This window comes from Oryzias latipes, chromosome 4, assembly GCF_053564925.1.
Source record: "Oryzias latipes strain Hd-rR chromosome 4, Olatipes_Hd-rR_3.1".
Lineage (NCBI taxonomy): Eukaryota > Metazoa > Chordata > Actinopteri > Beloniformes > Adrianichthyidae > Oryzias > Oryzias latipes.
This window is the reverse complement of record NC_136240.1, coordinates 30,773,615-30,795,284: the sequence shown is the minus strand read 5'-3', so window position 1 is coordinate 30,795,284 and position 21,670 is coordinate 30,773,615. Positions and strand designations below refer to the sequence as shown.

General features: G+C 39.1%; 1 protein-coding gene across 4 annotated transcripts in view; it reads right to left on the bottom strand.

The window, feature by feature from the left end:
- The window catches only part of lpp (LIM domain containing preferred translocation partner in lipoma), a 193,302-nt gene that overhangs the window by 142,253 nt on the left and 29,379 nt on the right, over positions 1-21,670 (bottom strand). For 3 of the 4 annotated variants that reach the window (XM_078946278.1, XM_078946279.1, XM_078946281.1), the window contains one exon: positions 20,161-20,198. The exons of the other annotated variant lie outside the window; for it this stretch is intronic. The gene's annotated coding sequence lies outside the window, so the exon portion shown is untranslated. The remainder of the gene's footprint in view (positions 1-20,160; positions 20,199-21,670) is intronic. 4 annotated transcript variants of the gene reach the window in all.

The window sequence follows — 21,670 nt, the reverse complement described above, 5'->3', positions numbered from 1 at the left end:
AACAAGACACATTTTAAATTAAAGGACAAATTAACCCATAGGAACACAGACCCATGTTTCAGGGAAAATTAAAGAATGTAGAATACAAGAGGACCGCTAAACACATTTCATCTATTTCTCTGATACACTGATGCAACATGGGTTCTCACAGGTTAATGTCACTTGACCAAGCAAAGTTCTGGTTTTCTAAGCCAAAGCAGCCTCTTGGTATGGTTTGAAAAACTCATGATGCTCCAAGATTTTTACTTTTTCATAATCCAAGAAAGACTGAGGTTGTATTCAGGCTGGACATATTTGGTCCACTTAAAGTGAACCAGAGTTTAATTCCACCGATAATCCGGAGCTAATTTTCAGTCTGAATACACCTAAGTGGACCCTGGTCCAGGACCAGGAACCGTTCTCTGACCCATCTTTCAAGGTGGTCTTGCTTTGTTTCCAATCAGACTGAGCGTCGGTTCACTCTGAGATTCCTTAGTCTGAATCCGTCCTTGCAGTGGAAGAACTGAACCAAAACGGCCACGGTAGCCAGTCGTCACATGATATCAACATGTAGCTATAGATGAGTCGCAGACAAATGTAAAGCAACGATTGTCGCGTTGTCAAACAGAAAAAAGGATCCAACTGTTTATTTGTTAAAATGTTTATTTTAACACAGATAAAAAGACTTTTGGAACGAGGAAACCCCTAACACGCGTTTACATAGACTTTTTATTGGAAGTGGCCGCTTGAACAGGAGTTGCAGAGAGCGATGTGAACGTAGCTTCACAGAGGCTGTAGAGCTTCACATAAACTGATTTTCTCACAGCTAACCTTAATTTGACTCCAAAACACAAAACAGGTAAGGATTTAACAAAGATGAAAACATCCTTTTACATGACATCACAGCTATAAGACTTCATGATAAACTTTATTCCCACTTCATCCCTTTTCTTTTAAGACTTGAAAGAAGTGTGCTGCATACCCTGATAGAGTCTGGACCACATGAGCACACGCACCTGAACTACAGACAACATTGTGTACACACACCTGCTGTGGCTCAAGCCTGTAATCAGAACTGGTTACTTGATCCAAACCAACTATGACAGTGAGGACTGAGAAAGCTAGCAGGCAAAAAACGCCTTTGGGTTGTGTCAAAGCAGGCGGCGTAGAGAAGAAGAAGAGGAGGGTCGCAGTCACAGCTCATCCGACCTGCGCTCAGACTCCGGCCTGACGCGAGGCGGCTCACTCTGGGCGGTCAGAATCCGACAAGCGCTCCCCTGAGATGCGGCGACAAGACAGCTAGGTCAGTTACAGTACCTCACAAAGGCCGTCTACTTGCCCGCTCCTGTGCACGCCGCGTGCTTTGTTTCACGCCCGGCAGCCACGTCCACAGAAGACCTCAAATAGTGAGGCTGATCTTTCAAGATCTCACTTTCAACCATAACAGGATTTTAAAGAGATTATTGTGATGGCTCCACGTGAAGATGTAACGCAGTTGCTCTCTGCTGGTTTGAGGCCACAGAAGCTCAGACCTGTTTGTGCGAGCCGCAGCCCGACGTTTGGTGTAAAGCCTCTCATAATTAGGCTAATTACACAGGATAATATGAAGGTTAATCAAATGATAAACACACCGATTTGTTTTCCCCATTAGCTATTGTGAAGAGCCCAGCCACTTGATAACCATTACAAATGAGATTTGGAGCTGTGACTGCTACAAAGACCAGCACCCCGCCACCCCCATCAGGCAGCCCCCACCACCACTCTGAGCACAACACAAAGTGCTGAATTAAGTATTTCTCTGCCTTTTTTTTGTTCCTACATTAAAAGCTGAAAGCCACAGCCTCAATAAAAAGAGGTTCATAGAGTTCTGTGTGTTACCTTTTTTTTTAAGTGATGTTTTTCTAGATATCAATTTTGTTACATCAAGTTGCGCTTGATACTAGGCATCACTCAAATGACAAGGCTGAGACCAAGAGGACACAACGACCGACGGCGAACACAAAGGAGGGAGATGGAGGAGGCAACAAAAACACAGTGAAAAGAAAAAAAAAACTTTAAAAATTAGGAGACATAAAAAATACAAATAGAAATAAACACAATGGCTGCAAACACAGAAAGCCTACAAAAGGGAAAAGGAGGATGGAAACAGAAACGGTATAGGGAACTCTGATGGTTACATCAGCCAATATGCAGAAAATCAATTATCAATAGGATCTCTTTTATACTAAAAAAATATTAGCGGGATGCTTAGAACACAAAAACATCTTCATTTAATAGGGTATTGTTGTATCACACTTTTTTTTAATTCAAACAAAAATCCACCACAAAGGGATGAAGTATCACTTAAAATGAAAACAAAACAACACAAGATGCCCAGCAAAAAGAAGATATAAATATAAATGTTCTTTTTAATATAGAAAAATAAATGAAAAACACTCAACTGCAATATCGCTGTGAGGAGCTCTAAAAGGCTCTCTTTGCAGATGGAAATCATCCAGACTAAACAACCTCAAAAGGAAGGATTACGACTCCGACATCCATGTGACTCCAGGCGCAACTCTTATCTTCTTTTCTAGCATCTCCTCACTCAGGCGCGTTTCTCCCCCTCTGTGCAGCGGGACTATTTTTCAACCAGAGTTTCTTCTGTGAGTAGGGATTGCTGTCCAGACTTTGATTATCGGGGAGGGGGGGGGTCACAAAGTTTCTTGTTGAGCCGTTCACAGAGAGAGCCACCACCAATGCAAGCTACTCCGTCTCCCCAGTGCTTTTCGTTCTCCTGTGAAAGTGTCTTTCCTTGCCTCGCTTGAGCATAAAATTAAAAACTTATTTCACAAGATCACAACTATGTTTGGTGAAGAGCTGAAACTAAGGTTTGCTTTTTTACATTTATTTTTTTTTTTTCGAACAGCTGTTCAGTAGTTTACTTGAGCTTGTGGCCTTTGCTCCCTAATGACAAAAAACACAACTTTTCTGGAAATATGCGAGTCTGACTTTAATGCTGACTGACAGTTTGTGTAGGCTTGGGATATATCAAATAGAATTGGATGGCTTGGATGACTGGAGTATGTGCTCCTTCAAACTGCAAGTGGTAAGACGCGACGTCTCAGGAGTTTATCTTTTTGGAGTCTCAGGAGGTTACTGACTGACAGCTGTAAATATATCACAACCGTCTCTCGCTTACCTCTGCGCCACCTACTTAAAAATAATATTTGCATCAGCAACAAACATACAAACAAACAAACACAGCGTCTGTAGATTTCATATTTTCAGCAAATCAATGGCAAATGAGTGAAGACGGTTTAACTTCAGTCGACTGTAATGGCTGGTGTTGATGCTACAGAGGCAGAATGGCAGAAATGAAACGCATTTAACGGCGTTTCTGCGCTTTATAAATCTGCGCCCTCATTATTCTAGTTTAGCGAGAATCAATAAGAAAGGAGTAGCGAGAAAACAAGCTTCTCTCTTTGACAGAAAAAGAAGATTTAAAGGTAGATGAACAGAGAAAATGCAGGTGAGAGATGATTCATCTTTCATCTTACTGCTCTGTTGAGCTCAGACCAGCGACCTAACGAGGTGATCTGTACACGCACCTCACTTCCCACATCCTGCCTTGATTCTAGAGCAACAGAGGAAGTAAGAAAAAGACATTTCGACACGAAATGTTTTCAGTTTCAGCTAAATTGCTCTATTTGTTAATTTATTGCATGTGGGATGTGGGACATTTTCTAACCCATAGGTGGCTTCTCCTATCATGTTTGAAGATCAGCAAAACTGATTAGTTTCTGTAAAAAGATGCAATCAACATCTTGAGGGGAGAAGTGAAAGTGATTTAATCCATCCATCTATTATAGGCTTCTTATCCAGGGTTTAGGTCATGGGGCAGGAATCTGAGGAAGGACACCCTCAGGTGCACTAAACATCAACAGTAAAGAAGAACTGGACAGAGTTACCCCCTCCCCCGTTCCAAACAGGAAGTACCCACTGGCTCCAAGAAGCTAAAATTCCATAGGCTTCGACAGAGAAATAAGCAGCTATTACTCGGTCATTATATTTGTCAGAATAACCATTTTTGCTCTGATACCTCTTTTTAACATCTTCTCGCTTATCCTCATTTTTCATTTTTCATTTCATGTTATCTTTTTCTTTATTGCAACTTATTCAAGTTATAAACTGAATTTCGCTTCAGCTTCATTTCGCTGGAGCCGGAACTAAGTCATTTTCGATGAACTGTGTCTAGTTCTCTACTTAACCCTTGTTCTATCTTAGATGACCCCACCCTTACATTGACATGTTCTCCCTGCCATGACAAAGGTGGATAAAGGTGGAAAGATTTCATGTAATCCATGGACACCAGTGAAGATCACAAATCATTGAAGAAAAAAGGTTCAGAGCACTGTCTAGTGGGTCTAGATGACCCAACTCCCAATGTTAAAGTGCCTAGGATAGCACAAGGGTTACGGTCTATGGCACCATTGACCGGAACCAGAAGTCCGCTCATAACAACACACTAAAATAACTTTATTTTAACAGTTAAAGTTTTTCCCATTTTAAACTACAATAAAAGTTTATTAAAATTCAGACAATTTTTGTTAATGTCAATCTTAAAAGACAAAACGATTATTTGCCCTATTCTAAGTTCATCTTGCTCACTAAAACTATTTTCTACTGGGGACTGTAACACTTGCAGTTTATAATATTTTTAAGTTTTAATAAAAGGTGTAGCAATTCTGAAAACCTTTTTAAGTATTTTGAGCTCACAGAGAGATTCAGCAGATTCTGAAGATAGATGGCTGGCTGGCTGGCTGGCTCTGATTTAAACTGAACACAGGTAAAACTCATTACAAAGATGCAAACTCCTATATTTTAAAACTAAGCTCCAAGCATATTTTGCATATAAAAAAAACTAAAGAAAAATAACTTTACTGAAAATAGATTCACTTAATTAGTTTCTGATATTTTTCAAGTATTTAAAAAAAAAGATTTTTTGGTGTGTTTTTTTTACATCCAGCCCAACTAACTACAATATATTAATAATAGACTGAGCCACATCCTTTAAGCAGAGAAGACATTTTTTACTTCCTTGTCTGATTCTTGCTTCTTCACTTATAAAGCGCTGTATCAATGCTTTTTCCTCTTGTCTGTTTGCCCCCACTCCTTGGTCCTCTGAATAGTCTGTCGGCCCACATTCTCAAGTGAACGTCAATCATCCAATCCAGGCGTCAAAAAGCACTGAAACCTGAATGCCATTCATTGTTCAATCAAAATGACATTCAGGTTTTAGATTTGGTTTCTCTGCATTTACGCACAGATAAATGCATCTAAAACGTATAGGAAGTTTCATGAAACCTTACAAGCTAAAGCAAAAACAGTTTACATTTGTCTCTTTAATATAGCCTTGAAAACCCATTGAATGAAAGAGATGATTGGTCATTAGGTGATACAAATCAGTAGATTCCCCATTCTGTTAATACATTAAACCACCATGGCTTACATCAGTTTCTCGCCCATTGAAATTTCTGTGTATGACAAAACAAAAGAGCTCAGAGACACGGCTGGCCTTTGCTTAAATGTGTCACACAATTGCATGACAGTTAAAAACACACTGATTGAAAGATCATAACTGAACGCTGGCCTCCAGCTACACATGTCATTCTGGATACAGAGATGATGAACAGCTCTGGTTTGGGAGAGACACTGGGGCGAAGTCATCAGGGTGGAGCTCTTCTCAGAGCTGACGATATTGAGGGAGCAGAGCTGCAAACTTGCCTTGAAATTGAAAGAAACACCACATGAAGGCATCAATAATTAACATTGGACAAGTGTTGCTTCTTAGGACAGCAAAGGAAATGTCCATTACGCAATGGTTGCTCTTTGTATCTTCCTGCAAAGGCTAGCAAAAAGGAAAGGAAAGATTAAGGCACTATTTTTTAACCTTCATGTTTAACTGGTGCCTTTTATGTTTGGATGTGACTTGGTGCAGGCAATGAAAAGCCAACATTTTCTCCTTCACTTTGGAATCTGCCATATGAAGAAGAATATGATAAATTAAAAGCAGGACGAGCTTAACTGCAGCGCACATTCAGCTGGGCGTCTCAAGGATCGTCCACCGTGAGAGACTAGGTGATAATTAAGATGACTGGGGTTTCTAAGGCTTTCAAAAATGTAATTTATGAAGACAAGGACGGGCTAGAGTCCTTATTTTACGAAAAAACCATGAGTTGAAGATGGACACATTTAAAAAGCAAGGCAGCGGTAATTACGATCTTAAAACACACAAACAAGTCAACTATGTGGCTTCACCATTGTAACAGTTTTCTTGGTAAGGACTCAGGCAGTGAAATGTGATGAAGGCAAGCTTCCAGACTGAGGGATAAAGCTGTCAGATGTGTGTTTTATAACAGTGTGTTGTAGAATCTGTAAATCAGTTTAAAAATCAGGTTTATGTTAGACTTCAGGAGACTTTGACGAATACGGTTGACTCACTGCATTGATAATAGGATTTGACAACCCTGTAGTCATGTCTTTGTAACACTAAAATTATATTTAAAAAACAAATAGCTTAGAACTGTTCCTAACCTTGACAGTATATGAGACTTAAAGAAAACAAGAATGTACTATAGTTAAATGGTGACCACTTTGGTTCATAAAAATGTGTATTTTCTTTTATATTGTGTTCATAACCATAAATGAGGGACCTAAATGTTTTTTAATGTTTATATCAATATTAAGACAAGATTTCAGACATTTTTACACCAGTCTCTTTAGAAAAGCAAAACAAGAAAATGTACCTAATATTTACTGCTTTAGTAAAATGTATGTGTCATTTTTTTACACTTTTTAACATTAAAATGACAAACATTTTGGAATCATTTTACAATTTGTATTAAACATTTAGTTGTCTTTTGTCATTAAAGTACTTAACCTTTTGGATTAAGAGTTTTCAAATCATAGTTTAAAGCTAATGTAAAAAAAGTCAACGGAATTTCTAATAATTAGTCATCTGTTCTAAACCGTAGAAGCATATGGCTGATTCATCTAGTCTAATGGTCATTATGGGATAGTATTGAGTACATTTGTATACAGGGTTTCAGCTCTTTGAGCATTTTGACCAGATATGGATCAATTGACCCCCTTCCCTTCCAAAAATGGGATAATTTGCCAACCAAAAATGGCTGCCAAGTGTTGGAAAAATGCCAACTGAATCAGTCCTGAAAGTCACAGTTGGATGGTAAAACTGATTGATCCATTTATGAACTAAATACTCCTTGGTACATTAATTAAATTAAACACATGAAATCAGCAAACAGAAGTTTGTAAAACTGTAAAATTTAAAGACGTTCATTTCACGTGGAATGCAGTTGCTAAAACACTGAATTGAAAGTCTTCACTTTGTATCTACCTACCAATTGTTAAATTGTTTCACTTACTTTCAGTTTCACACCAGCCCCAAGGAGCAAGTGTTTCTACTCTGGTGTTAGTTACAGGGTATCACACAAAAGGTACGATATAACAGACACGGTCTGGAATACAGGAATCGTCACAATACAAATCATGCTGCCCTAAATATGTTACATTATAAACGTCAGCGTAGCTGAAAGCATCTTGTAATTTTAAATAAGTCCCTTTATTTTCTGTCAGGTTTTCTGAGTTCCACAGAATTCGGATGTGAAAATTGAGCCGATGCAGAGCGATACTGCTCGAAAATGACAGAACTTCAGATGTAAGTCATTCTAATCAATTAGAGGGCTTTCATACGCTCTGAGACTACGACACTATGCATTACTATGCAGGTGATCTGTTCAAGTTCCTTTTTTCCAACATATTTAAGGTAGCATTTCTAAATATACAGACCTATTCTGGGGCTGGTCAAATTTTTGTCATGATATTAGATAAGAATAACTTTAAAAAAAACGGCTATAATATCATAAACCTCAATATACCTACATTAAAACATTTAAAACTGCAAAATTAAAAATACTGAAGTGTCATGTTGTACTAACAATTTAAATCAAGTCTTGTCTCTTGTAGATGGATAAACTGGTCAAATTTTATTACATGAAGGGTATTTAGACCAAGTTATTATATGTTTCCTTTTCTTGCGAGATTAGTGACTCATGAGATTTTAAAAGTAGGCCAAGCTGTGCTGAATGGAGCTCGACTTTAAAACCACTTTCAGTGGGACCACACAAGACACAACATTCTCTTTATGAATGTGTTCACTGCGTCATCCTGTTGTTGTAGTTTTTTTTTTTGTTTGTTTTATTTCTGGGTTCAGCACTTCTCTATGAAGCCAGAAAACAGGTATGTCTTGCAGACAAACGATTGAATTCAATAGATGTATTACGGTGCTCTCAGACCTCAATTGGTTAACTGCTTGGGCTGCTTTAGAAAGCTTCCTCTTGAATGTCTCCCATTGCTTAGTCAGTAGGAGGGATATACCGGTACTAAAAACCCCTTTGATATAATTTGTTGGTCATTAATATTTATCATTATCAAATTAGAGTCAGGATCCTTTGGACTTATTTAATTATTTAAGTGACTGGATTACAATGTCGATTATGAGTCCAGTGAAGTTTCTTGCCTTTTGTTTCATAACGCTTGTGCTATCTTGTTGGGTCCAGATGACCCCACTCCCAATGGTAACATGCCTTAAGACAACATTATTCTAAAAAACATCATGTAGAATGTTGTTTTCACAAATGATTTCCAATTTTGGCATTATGTACATACATTTCTTGTCGGGATCTGGATCAAGTTACACTTTGTCAGACTAAATTAGTCCCAAAATTTCTACAGTAAAATTTATTTTAATGTATCATCAGTGATTATTACAGCCCTGTGTATAGGTTCCACAACTGAGCAGATTGTGATGCATATGACGTAAAAAGTTTAAGATAACATAACCTGGATAGGGAACAAATCACTTGTAGAACCACAAAAACAGCCAATCCAACCTCAAACACTCGCTTTGCACTCCCAGATCACGTGGTTCGTAACTGTTACACTGGAATATAAAAGCTTTAGCCTCCTTTGTTCATTCATACAAAAAAACATATAATAAAGAAAATGTCTTAAAAATTAGAGTTTTAAAGCAATTTAAAGTGTGGATGCCATGCTTTGAACAACTTTGTCAAATAAAAAAGCCCTTTAAACGCTGATTCTATTGATACCAATAGTTTGCGTCGAAAAAAATCCGAAGCATATGAATAATAGACATCTTTCGAAGGAATCAGAGATTTGGATCTGCCGCTAGAGCGCAGGCTGGAAGTGAACCCGATATGACCTGTGACGTAACGAAAGGGAGTTGCCTTTCGCAGTTGCGCTTAGGACAGCATGTAAACAAAACAGGTAGTCTTCGTTTCTCTCGTGTTTAAATCCGTTAATCATCAACATGCCAAGTCGTTGTGTGGCAGCTGGATGTAGCAATACATCTAGTGAAAGTGTATCTGTGTATAAAATTCCCAAAACAAGAAACGCTGCTGAAAAGGGGAAAATTTAAGAAGGTGGACGGCGAAGGATTTTTCCCTCCAGATCTGCAGGAGAGAAGTCTGCGTTTTCGAAGGGACAAAAACCGGGACACAAACGAAGAATTTTGAACGGAGAGTTGGGAGGAGGATCTTGGCTTCTGAGTCGAGGAAAGGCGGGTGAGCTGGAAGCGAGCGAGCCGTTTTCTGGGTCGGACAGGACGGCGCTGGAGTCGGGAGCGGAGGCTGCTAAGCTAGGCTAGTGTGCATCACGATGGATCACATTGAGGCGAAGTAGTCGTGTTTTCTGTTGTCCTTGGATCCAACTGGAGTATTTCAACACACTCAATGTTTTGCAAGAGAAGCAACAGGCCTGCAACGTTTTTTTTTTCTTTTGCTTTTGAGGTGCCGGTACCGTGAGTAAACTGAACTGTGTGTGTGTGAGCGCGCGCGCACGAGAAAAGGTTTCAAACTGGTTCAAACAGGTAAAACTGTTAATGTTCCACAGTTGTTAATGGTATACAGTGACTTTGTTAACTAGTAATATCTGGGAAACTTTTATTTTGTGACATTTATTTTGTAAATTGGGTTGAAAACCAGTGTTTACCTTTGTTTAGATTAGGCCAAAAGGGGACATTTTGAGTATATTTTAGGGTAAGTGGAGTAATTTAATTTTATACATTTTTTAGACTTACTGGAGTCTAGCCGAATCTTCATGCTGGCTATCGTCATCGGCATCACTAGACCTACTACTTTCTGCTATACTATATCCTCCTCACTTTCGCAAAAGGGTTCGAATCGATACGGTTGCAAAAGTGACTCATCATCATGATAATCTCCGCAACCTTCCTCTTCATCTTTCTGTTCATCTGATGATAAATCGCTAATAGAGACGGTAGCATCACTCTGTGCTTCGCTATCGGTGCTAGCCATGTTGTCTGCCTTGTCTTCCTTTCGTTACGTCACAAACGGGGCGGCGCGAATTCGGCGGAATGCGTGAAGCCGGCGGCCGTCCTCGTTGTTTATATCGCGTTTTTCGCTATTTATTCTTTTTCGAAAAATATTAAAAACAATCGCAACATGAAATAGAGACTATTTACTATATTTTGGCTTATTAAAATAGGCCATGTCACCCACACTTTAAAATGCCTCAACCTGTGATATATTACAGTTCAGATGGATCAAAGTTGAACATTTTCAAAGTAAACTTGACCAAATCATTGACGCTCCAGAAGAAAAAAAGGGAAAAGAGATAGTCCAACATCTGCTCTTCATCTCTTCCATACAGCCAATCTAAGAAAAATGCTTCCTTAACAAGTATCTTTAAGGAGTTGTAAACAGCATGCACTTAACATTGCAATAACAACAGCATTAAAGCAAATTAGAAAATGCAGAGTTAGATAAAAATACAGACAAAAGTCACAGAAGGTATAATCCCGGCACTGTACCACTGCTGGATTAACAGATTTCTGATTCCTCACTGAATCTACCATATGCTGCTAGAGCAACACCTTTGCCCTCCTTATCAGTGAAACTGCTTGTTGTTCAGGAGATGAAACTTCCACTAAGCTGTATCATTACAGCCCCTCGGAAAGTTGTCGGCAAAAGCATTGGAACACATTAAGACACTAAGACGTTCTTTACTCTGAGATTTCCAAACCTTTACGTGACAAGCATTTAGCTGTTATTTAAATGTTGAGTACAGCTTATCCTCTCCTGTTACAATGAGCTCCCCTCAGCCATCCCCTTATTCAAACTTGTATTGGGTTTTTGGCTTGGGGGCATAATCTCCTCTCCGGCTGGCTCACCAGCAAAGCCACAGCTCATCAATAACACTTTGTTTACTGAATACTGACGATGTTGCTCAAGAATCCCCTTAGCACCGGGCTCATGAATGAACGTAAGCTTCAGACAAATTCTTCCAGGCTTTTTCCAAATACTTGAGCTACCATTTAAGCAATTGCAGCAGACGCAGATTTCACATCATAATTGTATCCTCCTAATGTGGGCTTGGCCCAGTCGGGAACATAGACAAGACACTATGGTGCTTGATTCTTTTGTCTGGACTTGCCGGTATTGGTTCAGCTGTGCACAAAAAAAGCCTGGTGGGTTGGCAGCCAAAGCTCTGTAGATTCTGCAGCGCTGGACTGCAAGGACTAGAGATACACAACAATGAAAGACTTCAGGCCCACAACTTTATCACGAGTCACTAAGCCAGACTTTCCTCATGCTCTCTTTAAAGCACACAATACTGGCAGCAAAACTTGCAGATAACTTTCATATTTGAAAGTAACACACAAATGTTCAGTATAGGAAAGCTTGAAAGTGATTCTAAGGAGATAAAACATTAAGTGTAATCGTAGAGAATTGAAATGGATACTTGCTGTATTAAAAAAAACAAAAAAAGCTGCTGTTGTCGGTTTGTGTGTTCTTCTGGTGTCTGGTAGACACCAGAGCATGTCATTGGTTAAAACGTTTCACCCAGAGGTATGGAGGTTTCTCTGATCCATCTCATTCTTGAACATCAAATGTTTGGCTGCTGGTAGAAAAGTGATGGTTCACTTGTCGCTTGAGCACAAAATATTTAAAAAATGTAATAATAGCTATTTCGGAGACAGTTCATTGCGACCCATGACCTTTGACCTGTTAGTCCTATCCATAGGCGAAAACCTGGCTATGAGAGAACTGTAAACTTTTACTGTATAAAAGAGAACTGTCAGGAGGCGGGGCCAGGGCGGTTTTGGTGGTTGTTTTCTCACTTCCGGTTGTCTCTTACACTTCCATTGTCTCACTAGGTAACTTCACCGGTCATCACCGGCACCTGTCTGCTCACCTGTTTGCCATTTCCTTTTGTGTATTTAAACCCTTGTCTGTTTGTTACTTGTGACCGGATCGTTCTGTAAGTTCGCTTCAGACATTTCGAGTCTCTTGTGATCAAACATTATTTGCTTTTGAAGCTATTTCGCCGTCCTGCGTTTGTGTCCCGTTTCCAACCCCTGACAAGAACTGAACTAAGTGACACTTCCCCCCTCGTGTTCCAAACAGGAAGTACCCATTGGCTCCAAGGAGCAAGAATATACTTCTATTCAGAAATTAACAGCTATTACTCAGTTACTTTAAAACATTTCTGCTCAGATACCTGTGTTCACATGTTAACATGGTCTTCTTAATCCTACTTTTTGGGGATTTTCTTTGCTGTAGCACAAGTTATATAGGTTATAAACGGGACATCAGATGCCTCAATAAAAGTATGCGGTCTTATATCAAACATAGAAAACATATCATTTACAGGTTCTCTCGAGTCTACTCTCAAGTGGCAGGGGTGTGGCCTTCAAACAAGCTCACTTCTGATTGGCTAGAGTGGTTTCAAAAGAAGGGATGATTTAGACCATTAACAGCTTACTGACACTTCCTGGCTCCAATGACGTTCGATGTCTGTACCGACAAAAAATGGCAAATGAATTAACCTTATTTGGTTGAAGCCGGAAGTACGCCATTTTCTATAGGTGATGTTACACCAGTCCAGTTCCATTATACGGTCAATAGTTGCGTCTGCATTGACTATGAAATAGCGTGAATTATATTAAATTTGCCTAATAAAAACACAACAATTCAGAAAAAACTCACATTTATCAAAAAATGTTTTTGCAACTGGAGGAGGTGGCTTTTGAGGCGTATCAAAATTGACATATTTCGCAACACTGCAATGGAAACACTTTTCAAATTAAATGAGTCAGATAGCGATGGTAGTTGGCTCCCCGGGCACCGCACAGCGGGCGCCACCAGAGGTCCCACAGCTCATCAAAAGTTGAGCGTGTCATGCAGAATTGTTGGATCCACAGCTCCTCTGAAAAATCACCAACCACAAACTAAACTGGTCTATGAGGGAGCATTTAGACGTGATATCAGTAAATGACAGTCAGTATGACTAAGTGTACAAAGCTCATTTGTTGCGTTGAACAAAATAGTGACGTGCATGCATGCGCTCTTGATTTGTTTTGTCCCTGTTCAGGGTCAAACCTGAACAGGTTGTTCTGTCCAAGTTTGACCCTGAACAGGGAGAAAGAAACAAGTGGAGACACAAACAGACACATTTCTAATGTGTAATGTGTAATGTAGCACATTTATTGTTTGTTTTTTTATTTCACATCAAAAGAACCACAAAAAGCTAATTTGAAGATGTACACACCTAATTTACTCAAAACAGGTGAGATTAAAAAAACGAATTTAGTTGGGATTTGAAGATTGAGAGTTTGGATTTTGACAGTCAAATCAACATCATCATTTATGGGCAAAAATATACATTTGTTGGTTAAAGAACTTACTCAATTTCTTTTTGCAATACTTCCAATAGCTTTTTAGTAGTTAACTAGTTTTAGGGAATGTTGAATGATTGTCACTCACAAAAAATGTGTAAAAATATGTCAAGATTCTAATGTCATTCAACAACACAGGGAAAAAGTGAGTTCAACAAAACTTCTGTGGAATATCTGTCTTTATTTACAGTCCAACGTTGAGTCAATGACAAAAACATTATCAGCTGTCTTCAATTTTTGTCAGACTCTCTTATCCTTTTTGGTAATAATAGTCATTGCAAGAGTTAGTGTGGCACAACTACTTTGCCAAGACGGCTATTTAAGTGTCCCAGGAAAGATGGACTGTTATTATTTGGAGAGCAACGCTTTAAAAGTTGCTGTTTTTAGAGGGTTAAAGAATGCTTAAGATGTTTTTTTTTCCTTCTCTGAAAAACACTGACTTTTGATCATCAGGATTTGCAGCAAGAACGTCACTGTTTCCACACTCAACAGATAATGAATCTGGCAGAAGGCATTCTCAAAGACCTTTTTAAAAAAAACAAACAAAGGGAAGAAGTTCTCTGGTGTTTAAATGTTATTGAAGGGCTTTGGTGGAGCCAACCAATGTGGGGGATCATGCCAGCCTCAGAGTTGGATACATCTCGGATTGACATGGTTGATCCAAGGATCACTTATGAGGAAAAAGACGAAGAAAAAATCTGATGTTTGTCTGTTTTTGGGAGAAAAACAAAGAGCTGAAGCTCTGCTGAAGCAGAAGCATCTGTGCTCCTTAAGTAGGGTTGAGTAGAATGCTTTGAGCCACGCTCCTTACTTAATCCTTCACTAGTCCACTGCTCACTCTGCAGCACGATGACCTAAGTGACACGCAAAGAAGATTAATTGTCAAGTTAAAGTAGTTGTTTTGGAGAGGCTGGATCATTAATTGACTGATGGTTACTGCTGTTTATTTCCTTCCTGCTGCTTAGAACTAATCCTAACCCGCTCACTAGTCTTCTGAAAATCCACTCAGGGTATCTATGTCAGCCTCTTAATCACTCTGGGGTCGTTTTAATCTAATCTTTCCATCTTAAGTATGTCTTATTTACTTGTTTTCTGCTCTTCACTTTCTTTGCAGAAGGTGATCTCAGCTCAGCTGTGCAACATCATCTGCTCCAATTTCCCACGGAAAGCATGATTGGTTTGAAGCCGTTTTTCCAAGATCAAAATAAAAAACAAAAACCAACATGCCATCCAACCCACAGAGCGGTGAAGAGAAAGTGCAGTTCAGCATGGCATCATTTGGAAGTGAAAAGCGAAAGTGAGTGGCCTCTCACAGCTGACAGAGGAAATTCATGCTCACTTCATCTGCATTTCAAATCTGCACTCTGCCAGCAGGAATGGCCCGTCACACAGTCGACCCAATGAGTCAGCGGGGCCAAAAACTAAAATGTCAGTTTCAAAAAGAGCCAGATTTCTCATAGCTCTAAATGTAGGAGATGTGTGAATCTCCCACTGACATCCAAGACCACAAAATTACATCCTGAAGAAAACATAATATAACGTCTGCTTCAGTGCAGCGAGAACTCAAGGAGCGACTTCATTTACATAAAGTCGCCGGACTCAGAGATGAGTCAAGGAAACCCTTCAGCTACGGCAGCAGTCAAAGCCAATAAAGAGTTAAGCTTTTCAAATTGAATTGTGAAGTTAAACTGTTCTTTAAATTCAGCAGGCAGTCAGGTTGGCGTTTCACGTGTCAGTTTGATGTTTGCTTCAAGAATCCAGGAAAAAAAAGAAAACGGTCTCAGAGAACAGCTGCTGATCAGACCAGATTTCAGTCAGCCGCCATGCCGCTCTGCTGAAACCAACAGTTTCATAGGAAAACAAACTGACTCATCAAATACATCTGTTTACAGCTTCAGAACAAAGATAATAGATGAGGTCAAAAATTAGGACACTTTAACCTGACCAGCAAAAATACCTGCATCTCAAAATCAATTTCCCTCAACACACATGAGCCATTTGTCAAAAGAAACAAAGATACAGCAACGCCAGCTGGGTTTTTACCTCGATAGTAGTCCGTTTCTAAACAAAGTAAGGCGGGTTTAAGCCAAAAAATATATATATCGATTTAAAGGTCTGCAGTTTTTTAATATAGAATTTTTTTTTCCTAATTCAGTTTAATTTTTATGCATCTTTAAACATCACAAAAAAGGTGGATTTTCTCAGAAATATATCGAATAAAACATGAGTTCTCACGCTAAAGCTACCATTTAACCAGTAAACATTTAAGAAGAAATATAAATAATGAACTATATTGATAAATAAAATTGGAAAACTTTGCCCCAACACCTCAGAGACTGCACTGACCTCCCAATGTTTAAAAAAAAATCATCTTTTTAAAATTGCTTTTAATCTTTAATCTGTCATTTTTATGTTTTTATTTTTATTGTATTAGCTCGTTTTTATTGACTGTTTTTCACTCACGTGTTGTAAAGTGTCTTTGTGTGCCATTTAAAGCACTATACAAATAAAATATATTATTATTATTATAAATAAATAAATAAATTATTACATGATGAAGCCAAACGTGTCATTGAAAAATCTAGTTATTCATTTTCAGTCTTTTGCACAAATGCATAAACAAACTGTACATTAAAGGACCTATGTCATACAACTTCAACTTTTCTGAGTTTTTACATGTATTTTAATGTTCATTCCTCACTATAACCAACCCCAAAGTGGTATTTTGGTATATATCCGTTCACGTATCTCTGAGTATTCCTCTAAAAATCTGAGCTCTGAGCACCAGCCTCTCCCAACCCACGGACACAAGTGGATTCTCACATTGTGACGTCACAAAGTGGGGAACAGCCCCTTCCAGGAAGAGTCTGTGCTGCCCAAGGCTAACCCACAGTCTCTCCGTGAAGCTAGCGGTGTTCGACAAAATGCTTTCCTTTTTTGTGCACAATATTCACATCCATCTTTGCAAAAGTTTGGATGTTGTTTGTTTTCTTGGGCGAGACCCAGACATGCTGCAGAGGTCAGTTCTGGGTTCACGTCATGACTTCAAGGAGCCTCAGAGACCGAGTCGTCTTACTTCCTGATAGGAAAATGAGCTGCGCAAATAACTAATATTTAATCAGGGACTGCTGCCGCGGGCCATTATTAGTGTACCAAAGGGATTATATTATCATATATATGGATATACTTTGAGTGTATTTGTAGATAGATTTTAAGTATATCTAATACATGTCAGAAATTTGAATTTTATTAGTCATCTATTCAGGTCAGTTGTTACTGAGTCTCAACTTTCTTACGTTTCTAAGTTTGTGGCATTTCCTTTAACAGCATAACAGTAAAAAACATTTTGACTTTTATTTTGATTTTCATCTCTTAGTTCCCTGGTTAAAAATGCAAAACACATTGACAATATTTACATTTACAATATGCTTTAAAAACACCTTAAGTTTATTTGTTTCTAATCGAAAAATCTGATTTATAGTCCTACAGAGATCTGCGTTGCATTTTACAACAAATGTGACAAACATGAAAGTCAAGTGAGCGCTGGGTGAACTTTAAAAGAATATAGGGAAAGCTGTACAACCTTGAAAACAGTTTTCCGTTTTGCCAGCCTGATAAAATTAAATTATGATAGATGACCCTGACGTGCACTTTTTCCACAAATGCATGTTTCCTTGGCAACGCTGTATAAAACCCATATGTTTGTTTAAAAGATAAAGCAGCTTACTAACCTGATCCTGTAAAATATGTCACCTTTTTTCTTTGTGCAACTGCATTTTTAAATGCGCCTTTTGGCTAGAAAGCTAAAGAAAATTACTATTTCCAAAGCTGCTATTAATCCAAAAAGGATTACCCTGCAAATTTTGAAAACAAATCAAATATTTTCCTGAAATACCAAAACAATTCAGAGAAATTTAATAGTGCGAGTTCAAAAGATTCCTCATGCTCAATTAAAAGAAGCTTAGGTTCCCATGTGAGCAGTTCAGCATCTGTTGCAAAAGCATAGGGTTTGAACAGAGCATGCCAAGAGCTCGCTGAGTACCAAAATCACACTGTTTTCTTTTTCCTTCAATGAGAAACATGAGACAGAACTTATCATATATTGCTTTTCTCCCCATTTAAATTATAAACGTTGTTTGGAGTGATAGTGTAAATCAGGCTGTGCTTAAAACACCCACTCTGATGAAAATGGTGTTTTTCTCATGGAAGACATGCATGTATAAAGAGAATGAAGCTTAAAATTGTATTTCTGAGTATTTCCTTTATTCAAATAGTTGTGAATCTAGAGTAGACAAAAAAAAGGCAGTTTGAACCACAAGCTTCCTGCTCCTCTCTATTGTGATGCATCCACTTGTAGACGACTAGATCCACGCAAGTCTTTGTTTTCCCCGCCCGACCTGACATCTGGCTCAAAACTGCACGGCTGGATAGCTCAGATATGGCTCGCCCTTTTTGTTGCACCGGTAATGATAGGTTGGGGGTGTGAAGGGCTGTAAGATAGTGGGAGAGAGTGTAAACAGATGGATGACAGGGAGTGGGGAAGGACTCACTCCAACAGTCACACTATATTACCAAAAGGAATCACTCAGCTGCCTTGACTCACACATGAACTTGAAGTGCCATCCCATTTCTAACCCATACAGTTCAATATGATGTTTTTGCAGTTCTTACAGCTTCAACTTTTCTGGGAAGGCTGAGGAGTGGGTTTGTAGGAATTTTTGACCATTCTTCTAAAAGCGCATTGGTGAGGTCACACACTGATGTTGGAGGAAAAGGCCTGACTCCACCAACACCAGGAGTCTAATTCAAAGGAGTTCTATGGGGTTCAGGTCAGGACTCTGTGCAGGCCCGTCAAGTTCATCCACACCAGACTGCCATCCATGTCTCTATGGACCTTTCTTTGTCCACTGGTGCACAGTCATGTTGGAAGAGGAAGGGGCCCGCTACAATCTTTTCCCACAAGGTTGGGAGCATGGAATTGTCCAAATTGTTTTGGTATCCCTTTCATTGGAACTAAGAGGCCATGCCCACACCATAATTCCTCCTCCACCAAATTTGACACTTGACACAATGCAGTCTGAAATATATCGTTCTCCTGGCAACCTCCGAAGCCAGACTCGTCCAATCAGATTGCCCGATGGAAAGTGTGATTCATCATTCCAGAAAAGGCGTCTCCACTGCTCTGGAGCCCAGTGGCGGCGTGCATTCCACCACTTCATCCGATGCTTTCATCATCATCATCATTTCTTTATTTATATATTTATAAAGCACCTTCCACCACCAGCCAAGGAGGCCCAAAGTGCTGTACACATGGAGAGATTTACTTTGCATTTGGTGATGTGTGGCTTGGATGCAGCTGCGTTCAGTACTTGGGCTAATCCGAAGGTCACATGCAGTTTGGAGATCTGTAGCAACTGGCTGTGCAGAAAGGAGGTGACCTCTTTGCACTAGGCACTTTAGCATCTGCTGACCCCTCTCCATCAGTTTACATGGCCTACCACTTCATGGCTGAGTTGCTGTTGTTCCCAAACTCTTCCATCTGTTTGTGTCAGAATGCAGGGAACTTGTAAGCCACTGACGGTAGCATCTACGTCACAGCTACAAGCTTTTTCTAAATGCTTTTTTGTTTTAATCTGCTCCTGATCAACAATGATTTGAATGAAGAAATACTCAGAAATGCAATTACAATTTTAATTTTTTTTTATGTCCTCCATCATAAGAAAAAAATCTACAAAAACATCGGAAAAACACAATCTTTCCTTTTTCATTGAAGCGGATCTTTAAGATGAAAACTCAATAAGACCGCATTAAAATTTAAGCTGCAGAGGTAAAAATAAAATTTTTCATAATTTCATGATATCCACAAATGAAGTTTTCTTTCTAATTGTCTAGAACATATGTTTATACTTCAGAAAACTCAATTTATTCATGTCCTTATAAAAAACTAAATATGCAGAGCAAAAAGCCTAGGTGGTAATGTGAACCAAGCATACTCTCTTGTAATGTGGAGTGACCTTAACAGAAGGCAGAGGATTCCAGCATCAGAGCCCCCTGTACAAGAGTGTTAAATACTGTCTCCAAACCACCAACTCAACCTTTTTATTGTTTGTGCAAACTCCCACAATGCCATTAAGTTGATCTTAAAGCTGGTCCCGAAGAGACTGAGGAGCGGGCCTCCTCTCCCTCAAAGAACATGCTCCAACATCCAAGCTATGGGGTCATTTCTAAACAAAGGGGCCCAGTTAGCCTAGTTATAATATAACATTTCCTCTAATAACCTTCAACTATGAATAATTACATCACTCCGCCTGTGCCAACTTCCATTTTAAGGTGATAAACTTCAAAGGTTCCGGACTGGGGCCTTAAATTAAACCAGATGTGGTATCAGGTCAGGTACTTACCAAAAGGTGACTCCTGTGAGGGTCAGAGTGGCAGGATCCTGGAAAGACAAGAAAACAGAAGGTCCACTTCAGCAGAGGTCTACTGAAATCGCTCCTAGAGCCCCCTGTCGTCCTTTGGTTGTTTACTCCAAAAAGTTTGCATTAAAGAAGCGGCTCCAACTCCTAAAGTGAGGCACCAACTTTTGACTGCAGGGGATAAATTCAACAATGATAATTGTGAGGGAATTTGCTATTTTGGGGGTTGTGAATGTCCTACATTCTGTTTAGATGCAGGTACGGGTGGGGGTGGAATGATTTTTGTCTCCAGGGCCCAAACATACGTATTCCTCTTGCAGAGGAAAGCTTTTGTTCTGATAAATTGACGGCGTCAGTTTCCCACGTTGCCACAGTGTGGCATATCCTATAGGGAGCAGCAGTGGGAGCGCGGATGCTACACACCACCAGCATCACTCAAAGTGACAGCTCTTGTTTATTGTGTTCTTTTGAGGGAAAAGGGGGGGCTATTTTTCTAAATGTAAACTTCCAAGTCAAGGAAGCAGGAAGGAACAGGAATTAATACACCTACACTCGCCTTCTCCCTTTGGAATGGCAAAAATGTCTTTGTACTCGGATCATAATTACTGGTGGGCGCCAGTTTGGGATTGTTCTCCTCGCTTCTTTCATACTTTCCCCCTCCCCGAGTATGAAACTATGTTTTTGGGACATGTAACTGACAACTGGGTCTTTTCACAACTTCACTTCAGTTTCTGGAGGCCGCCTTATTTTTAGTTTTAAGGAATGGCTGCTGTTTCTTCTCTTTCTGACTGAGAGCCAGTCAGGAAGATAATCCACCACAGATCTTTGTCGTACATGGACGTGGACTTGATGATATTGAATATGACGGTTTCAGACGGTTTACGAGTGGTCTCTCACCCTTGGCTGGGGTGTTTGTGTCTATGCTGACACCCCGGCCAACATGAAGACAGAGCAGACGGCGCCGTCTTGGTTCTGTCTTCTTAAGGTTTTTTTTTTAGTCGTTTCTCTTTTACTTGTCCCAGATTCTTTTTGTGTATTTTGTTATGAGGGACTTAATTATTTTTTGCATTGTTTTTCCTCGCTTTCATTTTTTGTTTGTTTTTATGTACAGCATCTTGAGCTGTTTTCTCTACATGAAAGGTGCTATAGAAATAAAATTCATTTGAATTAGAATTTTTGCTCCTGCTCCGTACTCTCTGTAGCCGTTTTATAATATAGTACATATTATAATATAGTACATTAGTACGTAGTATAATATAGCATATATATATATATTTTTAGATACTTTTTTGAATGAAAGATAATTGTAAGCTGTTTATTATTATTATGTTGTTTTCTTCTTTCTCTTTGCACCATGTGACAGTTTGCAATTTCGCTGTACTGTTGTACCAAGTGTGACTGTACAATGACAATAAAGATTTATTTTATCTTATTTTACATCTTAAAAAGTCATCTTAAAACAACTCGGTCATTTTAAATGAAAAAATACACACAT